We start from the raw sequence: 6,061 nt of genomic DNA on the forward strand, positions 1-6,061 counted from the left end.
ACATGGGAAGATTTATATGAACTGATATAAAATAAAATGAGGAGAACCAAGAGACCATTGTACACAGTCAACAGCAGTACTTCAAGATGATCTGCTGTAAAAGATTTAGCTGCTCTGAGCGAGATAATGATCCAAGACAACGCCAAACAGCCCATGATGAAAAATGAAAAATGTTACCTATTTCCAGAGATGAAACTGATGAATGCTAAGTACAAATTGAAGCATACTTTTTTTAAACTTTCTTTTTACTTCTTGTTTTTTGTGTCTCTGTGCTTTCTTTTGCAATGTGGCTAATGAGAAAATGTTTTATTTGAGTGCACATATATAATCTATATCAAATTGCTTGTCTTCTTAAAGAGAGGGGAGAAAAAGGATGGAGGGAAAGAATATGGAACTCAAACTTTAAAAAAAGTGAAGGTTATAAATTTGACTTAGGTCTTTAAATATTTGAGAAATGAGGCCTTTATCAGAGATACTTGTTGCAAATTTTTCCCCAGTTTTCTGCATTCCTTATAATTTTTGTTTGCATTGGTTTTGTTTGTGAAAAACTTTTTAATTTTATATAATCAAAATTATCTATTTTACATTTTGTAATGCTCTCTATATCTTCTTTGGTCCTAAATTCTTTCCTTATCTATAAATCTGAAAGATAAACTATTCCATGCTCTCTTAATTTATGGTACCTCCCTTTATGTGTAAATCATGTACCCATTTTGACCTTGTCTTAGTATATGGCATGAGATATTGGTCTATACCCAGTTTCTGCCACAGTATTTTTCAGTTTTCCAAGCAGTTTTTGAAAAATTGTGAGTTTTTGCTCCAAAAGCGTGGATCTTTGGGATTATCATGTATTAGATTGATGTGGTCATTTATTATAATATAACTTGTACCTATATTTGTACTACTCTATTTCTTAGCTAGGACCAGATTGTTTTGATAATTACTGCTTTATAATGAGGTTTGAAATTTGGTATGGGTAGACCATCTTCTTTCACATTTTTAAATTTATTTTCTTGATATCCTTGAACTTCTGTTCTTTCAGATGAATTTTGTTATATTTTCTAGCTCTATAAAATAATTTTTTGATAATTTCATTGGAATGATACTGAATAAATGATAAATTTAGGCAGAGTTGTCATTTTATTATGTTGGCTCGGACTAACCATGAGCAATTAATATTTTTACAATTGTTTAGATCTGCCTTTACTTGTGTGAAAAGTGTTCTATAGTTGTACTCATATAGTTCCTGAGTTTTTCTTGGCAGGGAGACTTCCAAATATTTGATATTGTCTACAGTTATTTGAAATGGAATTTCTCTTTTTATCTCTTGCTCTTAGACTTTTTGGTTATATACAGGAATTGTGATAATTTGTGTGGGTTTATTTTGTATCCTGTAACTTTGTTAAAGTTGTTAATAATTTCAAGTAGTTTTTTAGTTGATTCTCTAGGATTTTCATATCATCTGCAAAGAGTGAGTTTTATTTCCTCTTTGCGTATTCTGATTACTTTAATTTCTTTTTCTTCCCTTATTGCTATCATTAACATTTCTAGTACAATATTAAATAATGGAGGTGATAGTAGGCATCCTTGCTTCACCCCAGATTGTAATGGGAAGACTTCTAGCTTATCCCCAGTACAGATAATGTTTGCTGATGGTTTTGGGTAAATATCACTCATAGTTTTAAGGTAAGATCCATTTATTTCTATGCAAATGTGTTTAATAGGAATGGGTAATGTATTTTGTAAAAGGCTTTTTCTGCATCTATTGTGATAATCATATGACTTCTATTGTAGCTCACAGCAGCTCATTTTGTAGAGGTGAAGACTTGTAAAACAAAGGGACCATCAATTGGGGAATGGCTAAACCTGTTGTGGCATATAATTGTAATGGAATATTATTGTGCTATAAGAAATGATAAGCATGATGATTTCAGAAGAATGTGGAGAAACTTACACAAACTGATTAAGTAGTGAAGTGAACAGAACCGGGAGAACATTGTACACAGTAACAACAATATTGTTTATTGAAGAGTTGTGAATGACTTAGATATTCTCAGTAATAACAATGATCCAAGACAATCCCAAGACAATGATGAAGGATACTACCTATCTCCAGAACTGATATTGATTGAATACAGGCTGAAGCATGTGATTTTTCACTTTCTTTCTTTTGTTTTTTTTTCTTTTATTCCAATCTTCTTGTATGAAATGACTAATGTGGAAATGTTTTACATAATTGCATACATATAACCTAAACTGATTACTTACCATCTCAGGAAGGGAGGAGGTGAGGGAGAAAGAGAAAGAGGGATAGTATTTAGAGCTCAAAACTTTAAATAAAGATCTATAAAATTAAAAAAAAGAATGTTAAAAATTTTTTGCTTAAATGTAATGGAGAAAAAATAAAATAATTAAATGTTTAAAAATCAACTAGTATGAAATAAACAAATATGATAAGCAAAATAAAGCAAACATTTACCATCTACAAAATGAATTATGATTTTGGGAACAGCAACAAACAAAATATTGAAATCATCTGTCCAAAGGAACATGAAGTAGTAAAGGAAGTAAAATGACTAAGAAGAGGAAGAATTCTAATGTCACAGAAACCCAAGCATTTTTGAAAATGAGAATGTGCAGATGTTGCTTATGTTCTAGAACATTATAAAGTTTATAGTTGTGCTTTAGACAAAATGATGTAAGTCAAGTTTTAAAATGATTTTCATGTGAGACTCTGTACTTCATTGTTGAGTTTATAGATGCTGCTGGAATCTTATTGAAATTTTAAACCTCAAAATTAGTAATTTCACATTGCTCCCTCTTACATGATGCATGGTTCAGCTATGTTTGACTTGTTCTCTATACATGACATTTCATTTCCTGATTACATGTCCATACAGAGAGTATTTTCTTTGCCTGGGATGTTTCATCTACTTATTGGAAACCTCTGGAATCCTTAGCAATAAATGCTCAGCTCAAATATTATCTATATGACTATTCCAGATCCCACATTTGTTAGTGTTTTTCCTCAAAATTACTTAATTTATTTTGTCCTCATTTATATTTGTATAGCTCCCCCAATAGAACATAAGCCACTAGAATAGAGGTACTATTTCATTATTTGTCTTTGTATCCCAAATACCAAGCACAATGGAACATAAGTTTATGGGATCATAGATTAAGAGCAGATAAAGTCACCAGAAGCACCCAGTTCAACCCCCTTTATTTTACAAATGATGAAACTGAGTCTTAGAGAGGTCAAGTGATTTGCTCAAGGTCACATAGGTAGGACATAGCAGAGTTGGGGTTTGTCTATCTGGTTTTCTTCTCTTGGTTTTCTTTATTAGCATTTCTACTCCCTTACACAGCAGATCTGGGACTCTTAGATTAGAGTCCAAATGTGAAATCTCTACTTGTTGGTGGTGGAAAAGAATATGTTTTTAAAATATTTATTGACATTTTACATTTTTCATCTCTTTGTAGACCTCCTTTAGTTTGATCCTTAAATGCCCTTAGGATGATTTTGTTTAATTGGAACTCTCATTAAGCTTTCATTAAATTTTATTTTATGTCCCCTGTTTCTAGTTTTATGAGGCAATATTTTTCATTGTATTCTTCCTCTTTAAGACTTTCCAAAAGACTTTAAGTTCTGAATGGGTGTAACATCTGTTCACTTTTAGGCTCTGGTCTATGGGTTCCATCTCCTGCTGAGTAGAGAAAGAGGAAAGGTCTAAGAACAACTTCCCCCTCCTGTTGTACCTGATCTCCACCTGATCTCCAGCCTCCAGCCAAGAGGAGAGGCAAGGTTTGAGCTTCTGTATGACCACCCACCATCCGTTTCCTGCTATACAGAGAAAATCCAGTGAAATTTCCATCAGCACCAATTTGGGTTCTATCTTGCCCTGTGCAATTCAACTTCCATCTCCTGACACACCCACTTGAACTGCTATCTGGTCTCTGGTATGATCTTCCATCTGACAATGCCTTTCAGCTTTTGCTGCCTATCCCCTGAGGGAAGAGAAAGAGGAAAGTCTATGAAGTTCCTGCTATTCCCATCTCTTAATACATCTGTCTCCTGCCTGATCTCTAGCTTTTGGAAGGAAGAAGAGAGGCGCCTTCCACTTCATAATTAACACACCCCTCGTCATACTCTACAGATTCCAGTGACTGTAAAACTCTGTAAATCATCATCCAAACTCTAGTCTCCATCCTGCACTACCCAATTCCTTATTTTCATCCCTTTTAACCCTCCCACCTCAAAGTCACAAATAATCTAGCCTCTACACAGCATCCTCTGGAATACCCTTTCCATAGGCAAAAAACCTCACTTTCTTCATAAATCACATCTTCTCCCACTTCTTCCATCTTCTGGCAATTATGCAGACCTGAATCCTCAATGATAACACAGTCACTCTGGCCACCCTTTCCAGCTCTGGCTGCACTTTCACCCATTCCCTTTGTCTCACTTACAATCTAGCTTCCAGCCTCATCATTCAATGGAAACTACTTTCTCCAAAGTTACCAGTGTTCTCCTAATTGCCAAGTCCAATGGCTTTTTCTCAGTCCTATTCTTCTTGACTTCTCTGCAGCCTTTGACACTTTTGCTTACCTTCTCCTTAATGCTCTTGTCTCTTTAGGTTTTTGTGATGCTACTCTCTCCTGGTTCTTCTCCTACCTAATTACTTTTTCTCAGGCTCCTTGCTGGACACTCATCCAGGTCACGTCCACTAACCATGGGTATCCAGGGCTGTGTTCTGGGCCATTTTGTCTTCTCCCACTCTCCTAATTCACTCTGTGATCTCCTCAGTTACCACGAATTTAGTAAGCATTTCTATGCTGATGATTCTTAAGCCTACCTATCCAGCCCTAATCCCCTTGCTGACCTTCAATTTCACCACTCCAACCATCTTTTAGACATCTGTAGTAGCAATTTAGATTTGAAGATCTTTCCCACCTACTAATAGGCCATGTGACCTGCCTACATCACAGGAAGCCTAAGTTATATGTGGTAGGAGGAGCTTCCTGACAGGAAAAGGAAGTTATGTCACAGGAAATGCAGAGAGAGAGAGCAGTTATGGCTGCTAATGGCTGCTAATGGCCGTTGTGATAGAGCTGAACAGGCTGACTTAGCTGTACTGTGAGTCTCTTTTGGGGGGAGACCCCAGTAGGAGGTTGGAGAGGTTTTGGGATGGCGAGGCTCCATGTTGTGATATCACATTTTCAGTTCCTTGCTGTTATTATAAAGTGGGCTACAGGCTGTGGGAACTAAACATTTGGTTATGGAAAATGGTTCTCTGGTGTCTGAATAAATGTTATACTTCTACCTTCTATATGGAGAGTTTCTCATACTCTGCAATACAGAACTACATAGGCATATTTGCTATTATCACTGATGTTGTATTTATTGCCTTACTGATACATTATTTGGCATCACAAACAGGATCACAAGGTATAAGATCTCTATTTAGAGGTAGAAGGGCTTTAGAGGAAGAACTGGTTATCCCATGATGGGAGTATGTAATTTATTGCTCCCTAGCAAGGGAATGGTCTAAAGGTACTGGTCTCTGTGAAGACTGGAAACAGAGGCTACATAGTGGAGGACCTAGAGATTTGGAGCGATGCCTCAGAGAATTTACTGTTGATCCAGGAATGGAAGTGCCAACAGAGATCTTTAGACGAGGCTGGATTTTACTCAAAGCCTATCATATTGTATGTGAAGGCAGGGACAGACTATTACAAGAGAGAACTCAGACTCAGACAGTTGCTGAAAGGTCTGCTAATTTAAGTGAGAGTGCTTCTTCTATACCACAGCAAGATGGAGAATTTCAGGTGGTAGAGCAACAGGAATCTACTAGCTTTGCTGTGAATTCAGCTAGAAGGCAAAGGGAGCCAAGGAGGTCAAGAGTGCACCTCAGTTCAGCCCACGTTGAGCCTAGCAGCCAGCCTGGTTACCATGGTAACAGGGGGAGAGATGCTAGACAGGAGGATGCAATGTCAGAAGCTGAGGCACAAAATGATACATTCTATGATGCTCCTGAGCCTCAGAGTGTTACAGTGTCAC

Source organism: Trichosurus vulpecula, chromosome 2, assembly GCF_011100635.1.
Source record: "Trichosurus vulpecula isolate mTriVul1 chromosome 2, mTriVul1.pri, whole genome shotgun sequence".
Classification (NCBI taxonomy): domain Eukaryota; kingdom Metazoa; phylum Chordata; class Mammalia; order Diprotodontia; family Phalangeridae; genus Trichosurus; species Trichosurus vulpecula.